Source organism: Thalassophryne amazonica, chromosome 13 (assembly GCF_902500255.1).
Source record: "Thalassophryne amazonica chromosome 13, fThaAma1.1, whole genome shotgun sequence".
Taxonomy (NCBI): Eukaryota; Metazoa; Chordata; class Actinopteri; order Batrachoidiformes; family Batrachoididae; genus Thalassophryne; species Thalassophryne amazonica.
In genome coordinates, this window is record NC_047115.1 from 38,184,438 (window position 1) to 38,198,502 (window position 14,065).

The following is a 14,065-nucleotide window of genomic DNA, read 5'->3' on the forward strand; positions in this document are numbered from 1 at the left end:
ATTGATCAACAAAAACAAGCATAACTCAAAGTTCTTGTTTGATACGGTGGCATTTCTTATTCATGGACAGCCACCTGTTGGTCGTTCTCCTTTTTCAGCACAGGACTTTCTGGACTATTTTGAAAAGAAAATAGAAGATATTAGGTTGAGCACATCTCAGCATACTTTGGTTGAATCATTGTATCCAGCTACTGAGCTGGGGACTACTACTGAGGTGCTACCTAGATTCACGGAATTTAACAGTATCTCACAAGGTGTGCTGACGAAACTCGTGATGTCTACTAGAAGCACAACTTGTTTATTTGATCCTATACCAACAAAATTGTTTAAGGATCTTTGGCCCATTCTTGGGTTGACTGTGCTGGAAATTGTTAACCTTTCTTTAAACTCTGGATCTGTTCCAAATTGTTTTAAATCTGCAGTGGTTAAACCACTACTCAAGAAATCTAATCTTGATCCTGGTGAATTGAAAAATTATAGGCCGATATCAAATCTATCATTCTGCTCTAAAATTCTGGAAAAGGTGGTTTCACGGCAGCTTGTGGACTATCTTACTGAGAATGACCTTTTTGAGCCACTGCAGTCTGCTTTTAGACGACATCACTCCACAGAAACAGCACTTATTAAAGTAGTTAATGATCTTCTGCGAGCAATGGACTCGGATACTACTACAGCATTGGTGTTGTTGGATCTCAGTGCTGCGTTTGACACAGTTGATCATCATATTCTACTTGATAGGCTAGAAAACTGTTTCGGGATTACTGGAACTGCTCTTGTGTGGCTGACGTCTTATCTGTCTGGTCGTTCCCATTGTGTTTTGTGCAATGACACTACCTCTGACTTTAAGGGCATGAAGTTCGGGGTTCCGCAGGGATCCGTTCTGGGTCCCTTGCTTTTTTCCCTGTATAAGGCACCCCTTGGGAACATTTTGCGGCATTTCGGGGTTGCTTTTCATTGTTATGCTGATGATACTCAGTTGTATATGCTGATAGCTGCTGGAAATCCTGTCCACATAAAATCTTTACAGGACTGTCTTGCAGCAGTGAGAAGTTGGATGTCTAGCAACTTTCTACTTTTGAACTCTGATAAGACTGAAATTATGGTTCTTGGCCCAGCAAGACATCGGCACCAATTTGATCAGCTGGCGCTTAGCCTAGGTTCATGTGTTATACATCATACTGACAAAGTGAGGAACCTTGGGGTAATCTTTGATCCTACGTTGTCCTTTGACCTCCACATTAGGGACATTACGAGGACTGCTTTCTTTCATCTGAGAAATATAGCAAAGATTTGCCCCATCCTGTCTATGGCTGATGCTGAGATTGATTCACGCATTTGTCTCTTCTAGATTGGATTATTGTAATGCTTTATTTTCTGGTCTGCCGCAGTCTAGCATTCGAGGACTTCAGTTGGTGCAGAATGCTGCTGCCAGAATTTTGACACAAAGTAGAAGGTTTGACCACATTACTCCCATTCTGGCATCCCTTCATTGGCTAACGGTTTCTGCCAGATTGGATTTTAAAGTTTTATTGTTGGTTTATAAAATTGTTCATGGACTGGCGCCTTCCTACTTGGCGGACTTGGTTAAGCCCTACGTACCTGCGAGGCCTTTGCGTTCGCAGGGCGCAGGGCTTCTGTGTGTTCCGAGGATGAACAAAAAGTCTGTGGGGTATAGAGCCTTTTCCTACCGTGGTCCGGCTCTTTGGAATGATCTACCTGCTGTTATTCGGCAGTCTGACACGGTGGAGATTTTTAAATCAAGACTGAAGACCCACTTTTTTAGACTGTCTTATCATTAATTTTTTAATCTGTTTGTGTTTGCTTTGTAATTTCTTTTTATTCTACTGTGTTTTATCTTTTAACTGTGCTTTTCTTGCTTTTAATTTTGAATTTAGATTAATTTGTGTTGTTGTGAATTATGTGAAGCGCCTTGGTGCGACTTTGTCGTGATTTGGTGCTATATAAATTAATAAATTAAATTAAATTATGTACCAGCTGCACGATTAATCATTAAAATCACAAGCTCAATTCATATCTGTTTTCATGACAATAATTCTGATGCATTTTTCTTCAAAGCATCAGCTGCAACAACACAAGCACTTCTACTTTCTATCTTAAACGTCAAAGCTGCATTAGAGCACGTGATACAAAGCAGAGAAAACTCAAAGTAAATTCAGTGAAAGCGAGCGAGAGAGACAAAAGCTCTTATCAAAACTTTAGCTTGATTAGACTTCAAACGGGCAACATGGGTGTCTTTCCTCTGGTGTGTGTGTGTGTGTGTGTGTGTGTATGCATATCTCAAGGACGGATGCTCACGGAACAGAACAGGTGTGCAGCTGCTGAGAGTTTATGTCTGCTTTGGTGTCTCGAAATGGATTCAACTTTACCAAAGCCACAAAGAATACATCAGGTCGCCTTGAACAATCTTAAAGTTTCATGACTACGTTGATCAAATTATTATGTTTCACAGTGTTTTACGAACCATGATGGAAATCTTTGTTGTCGATGGCGCCAGACATTTAGTACACTATGTCACTGTAATGCCAACTCCCCACAGACTTTTGGGACACTTTTTATAAATGAATGCAATAAATGTTTATGGTGTGTGTGTGTGTGTGTGTGTGTGGAGGGTGGGGGTGGGGACTTTAGAGAGAATGGTAATCTCATGTCCAAATAAGAAAAATGCGAATAATTTTATCCACAATCATGCATCACGACTGGATTATAGCGGCAAAACAAAGATGTTTTTTTGCTCAATTGATTGGTTTCATCAAAGTTAACCACAGACTAATCTGGTCTTTGTCATTCAAGGGGCTTACAAATTTAGGATGACAGCATTTATTGTTTGAGTTACTGTTTGCAGAAAACTGGGTTGGACCATCCCACTCACCCAACAATCCATCCATCATCTACATTTTTGCCAAGTGCAGGGAATATCCATGCAGCAGTACTAATCTCCTTCAGGCATAAATTCAAGATTTAATTTGGATCGTTTGAGCAGCCAAACATACTCTGCTTAATGCAAATTTTAAGATGGCAACAACGCTGTTGGAGTATGTCAACATTAAAATGGGGTGGGGTGACCATAAACTCCACAAACTGCGAAGGGAAACAAATTCAGCGACATTACAGCTCTCCTTTCTTCCTGTTCTTCCTTCCTGATCTCCATCAGTGTGTCGTCCACAGATCACTTCCCTCCAGCTAGTCTTTGGTATATGGCCTCATGTTTTTTGTATTTATTTTCTAATGAATTTTTTAGTGCAGATACCTTTTGTTTTCCTCTGCAGATATTCACAGGGGTGATATGAGGCAGAGTGCAATAGAAGGCATTTTCCTCTCTCCTCTTTTCAGTTGGAACAGTTTAAGCTTTGCCTTCTGCCAGAGTCACACGGATCAGCGGAAAAGCACAATTCAATTAGCAGTAACACCCCTAGAAGCAGTCTTCCTTTTCTTATTTCTGCAGAGGGGATTAATCGCCTTTTTGTTCTTGTTCTTGCCTTAAGGGAGAACAATACATTTTTAAACAAAGTCATATTTTTGAATAAAGGTTATAGAATTACACAGATACTCAGGAAAAATATCAAAGAACATTTGGATGTGATGTTTATAGACATGTTTCTCTTCGATTATTTAGTCAAACTTAACACAATTAATTGCAAAGCCAAATCCACTGAAAACAAAATGCATTGCTGCACAGATCATTTATGAACAAAAACTGAAAGTGCCCTTCTGGATCAGCAAAACCCACCAATTTCACAAGTGGATTAGTTCACAATCCCGGGGTTGGGCTTGGGCTGTAGAGTTGCTGTAGAGTTATCATATCACAGCGGATCCAAAGTGGGTCTGCATGTTGATTTGGCACAAGTTTTACGCCGGATGCCCTTCCTGACGCAACTCCACATTGCATGGAGAAATGTGGCAGGGGTGGGGTCTGAACAGGGAACCTTCCGCACTGAAGCCAAGCACACTAACCACTTGGCCACTACCGCTGCTACGCTTTTATATATAGACAATTCTTAAAACTTTATTTATGCAGAAAAGTTAAATTACATAAAGATATTTTTATATGGCTCATCAATTAATCTTAGTGCCGAATTATCCTGATTAAACATTTTAGTTGTTAAAAATCCACAGAGAGACAACACAAACTGTTTTTTCAACTCTGAGCTGCTGCATAAAACGACAAACACAGCTCACCACATCCAGCACTGATATATCGAAAATACAGGGACAGGATTACCGGTACACATACAGAACGTCTTATACTGGTACTTTGATAATGCTGTAATCTGGCATAGACCCCTAGGCTGTACCATAAATCGTATGAGCAGCATCATCGCAATGTACGAATATGCAACGGTATCACAACAGGATGTGAAAACATTAAGTAAGACTAATTAATTCAAACATGTTACTCGCCAACCCTTTTTAATGATAAAACAAAAGAAGAAGAAGAAAAAAAAAACTTGCATTGTTCTCATCCTGTATGACTGATATACAAGAGCAGCCTCTCTGATATAATTAACTTTGTTTAAGGTTTTTTTGGATGCACAAAGTTTGTTTCAAGTGACTGCATGTCACTTTTCAAACTTTTTCACAAGTCGCCACAAACGTGCTCACAACGTGCTCACCAGTAGTAAACTGTAGGAATGGAGGTTCCTGGAAATGGGAAACTTATGTGCCAACCACCACACAAAACTGACCTCAAAAGTATGACACTGTAAACTTACCAAGTGCTCCGAGTGTTTGTAATGCAGTGTGTGTTTAGGACTTTTATTATGAAAGAAACCTTGCAAAAAGGAAATCAATTTCAACTGCGTGTAATTATTTCAGGAATTATTTGGATGGAGCGGTTGTCTATCTGGGTAGTTGCCATCCAGGACCCAAAGTGGTTCCATGGTGTCATGGATGCAGCAAAGCGTGCTCCCAGACTTGGACTGTGAAGAGTCCTCCAAACAGGCACACCACTCGGCAACTCTCAGGACTTTTTTTTTTGTTTGCAGCACCAGACCAATTCTGGTCCACCACACCACTAGTGCCCCGTCTTTCACTTGGATGTAACAGTTGGCTCGGTGGTTTGTCGTGATGATGCAAAGTGGTATTTGCTGTGGACCCAAATTTTACTGTGAACCCAAGTCATTTTGAAATGATCAAATTTCAAAATGACTGGCCAACAAACAATGCGCAGTCATGAGCAAACTAATAAAATCGTACACATTCCAAAATCTCATTTTCTTGTTTTGAGGGGCATTTTGGACAGAAGAGAGTCTTTGCTCAGAGATGGGGGAGAGAATCACAAATAAAGGTCTCCCAGCTTGGGTTCAAAGGAGACACGTTTCAAACTCTAAACTGAACCATAACCACTTGACCACCACTGCATCTCTCACACTGCAAAACCTTTCAGAAAGACTACTTTGTTGACACAGTAAAAAAAGCTCTTAAGAGTTCAATACACATTGAGAGGACCATTATTCACAAATCAATACATCATGATATTTTTACTGCAGCGTTACAAGCGTGCAAGTCAAAAGGTGACATGGCCAATAAGAAACATGGCATAACCTCTGAGCTGACTGCCAGATATAATGTATACTTTTTGAAATAGTGTAAACAGAAGAGTTGGATAATAATTTACAAGGCACTCCTCTGTGAAAAACAACCACACGCTCAGCTACAGTTAACCCTTGCTCTCGCCTTACATTTCAATCACCTGACAGACAGAGCTGGCACGACATGTTTGTTTGTGTGTGAGGTTATTTCAAGCCAGTAATCTACCTCTTGGTCTCTGGCCTTCACCTCACCAATTCTAAGCTTGTGTTTCTCTGGTTTGCCATCAGCACACAGCTGACGTACAGACTGTAGCGCAGGGGGGAAAACGACAGACACATATAAGTGACATTCCTTCGTTTTGAAAACTTAAAGTCACCTTGATAATTGCATGCAATATGGCGTGCCAGTGCGTAAACTCGCTGTAAACTGTGCACAAAGAAAATTTTGAAATGTTCAATACTTCTGGCAGGCATAAATTTTGTGAACTAGTCGTGAACATTGCACAACCTATTTTAAAACACTGTATGTCAATGCGTGTCACTGCGCATCTGAACGATTATGACAAGATGTTACATCTATAATAAACTTAACTTTATAGATACATTATCAAACTCATAAAAAGAAATGAAAATGCAACTGTTTTACCAAGCCACTACAATATATATAAGTAATTACCTTTGAGACAAGATTCCAAATGCGTTCGCCACTGCACGATGTGCATGAGACGACCTGCAGCTATAGATACAATTTCTCTGATTCTGGAAGCGATGAAAGAATGGTTTCATCAGCTAAGTTCTGAGTGCAAATGTGTCATCTGCTATGAAATTGTTATTTATCTAGCGTGGTGTAAAGTGGCACAAAGCGCGGCATCCAGCATGACAAAGCGGGTAACACTGGCACAACAAATTGCGTAGCAGTGCAGGGATCAAGTTCATGCAAGTTTCAAGGTGCAATAACACTAATGAATTCTCAAGTGGAATACTGACAGCAAGGGACTCTAACCGAGATGCAAAACAGGCTCAGCAGTTTCTTTATGAGTTCCAATTTCAAATCTTACCTGCAGGGGTTGGAGAGCCACAAGTGTAATAGAGAGACAGGTCTGTAATCAAATATTACTACCATACAGCCTGGATCCACCAATCAAACATTAGAGCCACTGCCTTGTCTGAGTGTCTTGTTGACGCACTCAGACAGACTTCATCACTCCAACTCTGTTTGATGTTACCAGTTACCAGTCTGCCTCTGTTCTGCAATTTTTTCTGAGAGACATACTTCACCACAATTCTATTAAACATTCTACCCCAACATCTGTCATCCCTCTTTTTCTTAACACCTTTGTTAACACTTTTCCCTTCCATTCCTGCATCAAAATGTCTACCTGGTGTTTATACGACAAGCACTAACTTATGAGAGAAATCAATCACAGATCTCACAGCCCAAGTGCCACCCCTTAACACCCCATCGATCTAATAACAATGAAAAATTGCAGAAACCCATCTTTACAAGAAGGATGGAACACAGGGTGCTGCCGAACTACGAAAAGCTGAAATTATACGGCATCAAATAGTGTCACGTTTAAGCTGCAGACAAACAAAAGAGGGTGATTAAGGACAAACTCCAAGCAGTTTGTAAAAACAGTTAAAGCTGTTGAATTTCAAGATATTTCTAGTTACACTATGCAGCTCTTTACTACTCGACAGGGCTCTTGCATTCACCACTACATCACAGCACTTGGTCACTAACATGTTACAGGAAGGGTGGGTATGGACTACACCATCCAGACAGTCACCCACCTGCAGCAGTCCCCAAATATTGAACATGGTGACAGTGGCCCAGTTTTCTCTACCAAAGGGGATGAGACACTGTCCAGATCACTGTCCTCATCCATGATGCACAGCGGGGCTTGTGGAATCCCTGATGCGGCGACGGTGGAGGTATCCTGGGATGCCGACTGGCCTATCCCCTTGGAGTTGCAATAGGTGAGTCCTGGTCATCCTCAAACACATTATCATCACCCATGAGGTTCTCAGCTGCAATCTCTGACTCACTACCTTCCAGTAGGGTGCTAGACGACTTGCTGGTGTGGAGGTGAGTGGCATAGCTGTCCAATTCCGAGCACTGCAAGCTGGATGAGGTTGAGGATCGAGAGAAGGGGAGAAAGAGACGGAGGATATGGGAGCTGGGGGAGTGGTGATGGCGGATGTTGTTATTAGGGTGGAAGAGTCAGATGGGAAGCAATGGATGGGAGGGATGCTCACCACATATTTGTAGTTGTTGGAAAAGGAAGTGGCAAGGTGGGAGTGGGCACATGTTGAGGTTAGATTTGGGTTAGGTTGGTGTGCGGATGCTGTTGCCAGCTTGTCGTTGATTGTGTGCGGTCTTTGATTAATGCTGAGCGGCTGAGCTGGTTCTGGCTTCAGTTCGAGCTCTCCCTCTGAGCAGGTGCGGTCAATAAAGTGCAGACTCCGGCAGAGACTGTCCACGCGCTGACCCATATCATTCAGCGATGCAGAAAACCTGAGAGAGCTGTTGGTATGGATGTTGACAGAGGACGGGCAAAGCAAACAGAGCCAATCTCGCTGCTTGGAGGCCTGGAGGGCATCTACGCAGAACGTGGCCACTGAAATACCTGCTGAGCCGTGACTGGTTTTACCATTAGAATTCAGCAGAACCACAGCTGTCTGCTTTCCATGGCCCTGATCCTGACTGCTGGTGTGAATTTGTTTGTAAATACATGGTCAAGGTACAGGACAACAGGAGAGGAACGACAAAGAACAAAGAGCGGAGTAAAATGAGAGAAAACATGCAGTTGAATACTGTGGGAATTTGAAAGGAAAAAAAAAAAAACAACCCCGCCAACACACAGAAGGGAACTTTTTCCAGCTGGAATACATACAATAAAAACCATTTTATAGCAGCTTATGTGCATTCCAAGCAATACCAAAGTGAACGTGTAGTGCACACTACACTAATGAATAAAAATATCTTTTCTTTTGACAGGTCAATACATCAGCTAAAAAATAAACCAGAGCAGAAAACATTACTGCTCTAGAAAAGGTTGGAGACTGAAGGCTGCAAGTGGTGTGTGTGCACGTGTGTACCTGCAGATGTCTTGGCTGGAAGGAGAAACTGACGTCCTTGAGAAGCTGCATGGAGCATTGACAGAAGTCGGACTCCCCGCCTAGTAAACAGACAACAAAAATAGAGTTTAGAGGCCAGCTACACAAAAATGAAATACACCCCACCACAAACCAGAAGTCATGCAACACCTGTGTTATTTCATAAATTGAAGAAACCATATTTTATGTTATGTTGCTAAAGATGTCAAGAAAATAAAGCAAAAACACGCTGCCGCTGGGTTCGAGCTGTGTAGAAGTGAACATGTGCCATGCACTGATGTGCAGGATGACAGAAAGGAAAAACTCAAGACAGGCAGTTAATCTATGTGATTAAAGCAGTGGCAGGCAAAAGATGTCTGCATCAAGAGACAAAGCAGCACTGCAATGAAATACAGCGAGGAGACAAAGTCCCAGAAAGGCTGGCAAATGCAAGGTTACAAAATTTTTCAGCATTTACAGACAGGTCAGATGGATGTGCCTGTCGGGACAGAGCTGATAATAAAAAGCAGCATGAGCTGTTGAAGCCTTCAACAACATCTAGTCAAGTGTCCAGTATTACTTTGTTATACGCAAGATGAAACTATTCCAAGGTCTTTAGGTTGCTAAAATAAAGACACAGAAGGCATGTAGGCCCATTAAGAAACTACAGTAATTACCAATCGATTCTAACAGTTACTAACTAAAGTGGAATTATAGCTTGTGGCCTGATACAAATCAATCCACAAGTCAATATTGGCGCTGCAGCCAGTTTCTGTCTGTCCCTGAATAGTTCAGATTCTCTTTAGTCAGTCAGTCATTATTAATCACACAAAGACAAATGTATAAGAACAAGAATAATCGGCTGCTTTTTTAATGTATTTTCTCTATTGTGTTCATCTTGCGCAATAACTTCTGTGCACAGCACTAGAACCAAGCTTATTCGAGGTCTGAAGAGCCCCCCCTTATGCAGGTTTTCACCAAGCTAAAATAGGTCATCAGTGGTCTTCTAAACTGTGATTGTGCAGCCAAAACTACTCCACAGCCACTACAGTGATAGAAACTTAACAGCTTACACTTTAAGTATGTAAGAAATGCCATTTCTGTGCATGAGGAAAAGAGCTGCTGCAACTGTAAAAGCTACGTAAAAACCCACCATCAATGCATGTTTTTAATAACATGCTGGGGGGAGCCAGATTTGAGCAGGATTCACACAGGTGTGAAAGCAAATGTGGCTATAAACCAGCTTCTCGCAGGGATCATGATGTCATGCTTCCTCACTAAGTTTGTGTGGTGAAAGAGCATTCTCACTGTGCCGGTGCTCAGTGGGGCTGAGCAAGGACAGTAAACAACCTCTCCCCTTGTGCTAAATTCACACCCTGCCCTGGAGATTTGGAAAAAATCAGAAGCCCAGTCTGAAGCATCGGAAAGCCACAAGCAAGCAACAAGTAACAAGCAAGTAGAGGACAAACGATAAACATGTAACCACAGGGGAGGAAGACCATCTGCCTGATGTCTGCTCAAAGTTTTGAGCATACATAAAACTTTCCGGTGTACATCAGCTGAAAAGGAACATTTAAGGAATGAGAAAAGGAGTTTTACAGAACAAAAACAAACACAAACTGATATCCAAAATTCATATCAGTTCATGTTTCCTTGATCAGTCATAGTGTGATAAGCGCTTCAGTGAGACTGCAAAGGTGGTGAAACAGCTGAGGATGAAGAATGCTCCACGGAACAGTGCTATCATGACCCGAGCATCTTCAAATGCGTGGAGATGCCACTTTAAATCATATTGCAAAAAAAAAAAAAAAATGTCCTTCCTTTTGGAAAACATCACCTGGACCATTAAAATTTCAACAACTATAGGGGGGTTGGTCTGCCCAATGTGCTGGGCAAGGTACTTGCAAGGATCAATCCTAACAGGATTTAATGCCTGCTGTTTGTGGCTGAGCTACCACGACAGTCTGGTTTCATGCTCAAGAAGTCAACCATTGACTACATCCTAGCTCTGCAAGCATGAATACTGTTAAGGCTTCTTTTGTTGATTTTCACAAAGTGCATGGCTCAGATGATCAGACTGCTCTGTGGGAATTCCTGAAAATTCACAGGATCCCCAACAAGTTGCTCGAAATCATAGTCAACTTGTATAATGGCACTCTCAGTGCTGTATAGTGTGGGGGCAGAGTGTCTGACTTCTTCATAGCACATTCTGAGATTCACCAGAGATGTGTTCTGGCTCTTACTCTGGTCAGAGCCTCCACAGACTGGGTTTTGGGCAGGGCCATGGAGTTCAGCAACTTCCATGCATTTGCCAGAGAGAAAATGTTCACTGATCCTGACTTTGTGGACAATACTAAAATATTTGTGGACTCCATGGTTGCCCTGATTGCAGCATATATAATCTGAGAGTAGTCACAGTGTCTGGGTTTGTGACTGTCTTGGAAAAAGACTAAGACACTGTCTTTTAATGATGTCTTGGGCTCAGCCTTCTGCTTGGGGTCAAAGTGTTGAATGTATTGAAGCATTTACTTTTAACAACAGTGACATTCATGTTTCAGAGCTCAGCTAATGAGGTGAAGAGAATTCATGCTGCAGAAGGAAGCTCCCAGCTGTCAGGGTTCTGGTGCTTCAAGTCTTGATGTATGAGTGTGACATTTGGATTCCAGAAACAACCTAAGGTGATGATTGGATGTTTCTGGTACTAGATCTCTCTTGAGAATCCTTGGATACCACTGGAATGACTGCATCAAAGGACTGGTTACTTAAAGAGACCCAGGTGAGGCATAATGCTTGCACTGTGAGGGAACATCAGCTACCACACTACAGCTATGTAGTGTGCTTCACTGGGCCCAATCCAGCACTCAGATGCCTCAACTACTGCAACTACTGGAAAAAGGTTGAGGGGATACCAGTGTAAGAACTGCGTGGGAGACAGAAGGCTACTTTTAGAAGGTGGGGATGGATCAGTGGTCTGCTAAGTGGTTGTCTATAAAGATCCAGGGCAGTTCTGTCATGAATGTGGTGATGTGCAGCACTGGTGTATGCTCCCTAAACTCACTAGAGTGCTGCCGCATAGAACACTGAACAAATAAAATTAATCACATTTTACCTCACATCTATGCAGGCTCATTGTATTTGAGGTTTTTAAGACGAATAACCTCTCTGGTACTTAACCTGTCCTATTTATTCAGGGTCAAAGGCAGCACCAAGCTGGACGGCACTGACAACAACCTGACCGTCAACATGTTCCTCAGTGACACCATGGCAAAAGATTGAATACAGCTCCATGGTGACACTTTATAATAATATAAAACCTAAATGTTTCCCTCGTTTCCACAGCAAAAATAATGGTAATAGAATATGCTTAGTTACACCAACATGTGACCAAAAACTGAAGACTTTTTTTTTTTAAAGAGAGGCACATCGTACATTCCACTGATTGCAGAGAACAATAACTCATTCACTATTTTAACTCAGCTGTGTAGACATATGGTTGAAGGCTATCTATTAAAACTAAGGTAACTAACAATGCTGCCCTGTCTCCTTCTGAATTGAGCTAAATAACAGAGCGACAGGCGCAGCTGAAGAATAATCACTAGCTTCGTAATACACTGTACAAGTTTCTCCTTCATTCACCGACACATTAACAATCTGCTCTCACATAATGTTTGTCTTAGGACCTTCAGCAATAACCGAAACAGGTTTCAATATTCTACACAACTGCTTAGAAAATACATGAGGCAGCACTGGTACTGCCACATGTATTGTTGTTAAGCTGTAAAGTGAGAAAAGTAGTTTATACTTTAATTTGTGCATTCACTTGTGGCGCTCTGGCTCTGGTGTGCAAACTGTATCTAAACACTCACAACACATTTAGTATTTAATTAACATCTGTTTATTGTGCTTGATGACACAAACAAATACTCTGATCATAAATCCTTGTTTAACCTCTCACCCGCTCCATGTAGTGCTGCTTCTGTACATAAATGATCCTCTTCCTCCCCCACTTGTTTTTACTTCAGTCGCACAGTCCTTGAGAAAGACTGCTGCCTTGGATGTGATTATTTAATTATTCTTCTCAGTGCTGCCATATTTTATTGTTTGGTTTTGCAAAACGAATGCGTCATGACATCAGACGGCATGTCATAACACCAAACTCTATTTAGCAAAAAGGTAAAGAGGGGTAGATCTACATTTTACACACAGAATGTTTCTCAGGAAACTAATTTAAATCAGAATCAATAAATAAAAACTGGAAAAGGCCAAGGGGATGTTCATGCATCACCTGGCTGCAACAGATAAATGTCCACATTTGTGAGGTGGGGATGGACCAGCGGTCTGCCTGAGTGGTTGTTAAGGGTGATTCCATAGTGTGGTGGATATGGTGCCGTGCAGTACCAGCTTATGTTGCCAGACCTGACCTGAAATAACTGATAAAACCAGAAGAGGTTTGCTCTCAACACTGAACTTTAGGATCTTTCTGCACACATGCACGCACACATGTACGCTCACACAAAGGAGGGAACAGAAGAAAATTAAAGGCGTGGTAACTTTTCTTGTGACGTGTCACTGTTGCAGCCTTTGCAGAGGTTCTCCATCTCAAAATGTTCTTTTAAACTCAGATTTGAGTCTGATATGAGGATTTGTTTTCTGCACAGAAGTTACACTATTGTTATAGAGGAAAAAATATTACCACCTCTGCTACAGAAGAAGTCAAAAGTTATGTGATTTTTTTTAACATCTCCAAAAATTTGTTGCTAAAATGGTCCTCATTGTTGGGAAGGTGTCGTGACACGGACCCACAACAGGGGGTGTTAATGAACGGACAATGGATAAGCCAAAAGTAACAATTTAATGTTGTGAATCGCACAACGAAATACAGACAATAACAATAATGTGGGTTGTCAAATATACACAAGGTGACGTGTGGGCAGGCTCAAAGATAGAAGACGTCTGGCGAGAGAAGAGCCGGATCCCACACAGCTTCCACCACCAACGGATCTGAAGAACACCAGAGCCGCCAAGCCCTGTGCCCCAGGTGGCCACTGTCTTCAGCAGTCAGACCCGGTACTGCTGGCAGAAACAGAAACAGTTAATGGTGGGTGTGTGAATACACACCCAGCAATCGTGTAAAGCTTAGTTCCTCCGGGAGGGAGAACCTCCACCTCCAGACACAGAATCACCCATGCAGCTCCTGTCAGTCACTCTCCCTGGAAGGAGTGTGAGGCGAAGACATCGCAAGTCACACTATCCGCCAATCCAGTTACAGACTGAGTCCACAGGATACACGGCTGCACACAGAACAATGTTCAACCACTCAGAAAATCACAGCAGAGAAAGATTACCTGGAACGGTAGCTGATTTCTCGGCGAGGAGGTGGAGTTGCAGTCCGGCTTATATGGTGATGAGTTGAACGA

At 42.0% G+C, this 14,065-nt stretch overlaps 1 protein-coding gene across 2 annotated transcripts in view; it reads right to left on the reverse strand.

Annotated features, from left to right (window-relative positions):
* march8 (membrane-associated ring finger (C3HC4) 8) overlaps positions 1-14,065 on the reverse strand; it is a 243,893-nt gene that overhangs the window by 22,020 nt on the left and 207,808 nt on the right. The gene's annotated exons all lie outside the window — the stretch shown is intronic.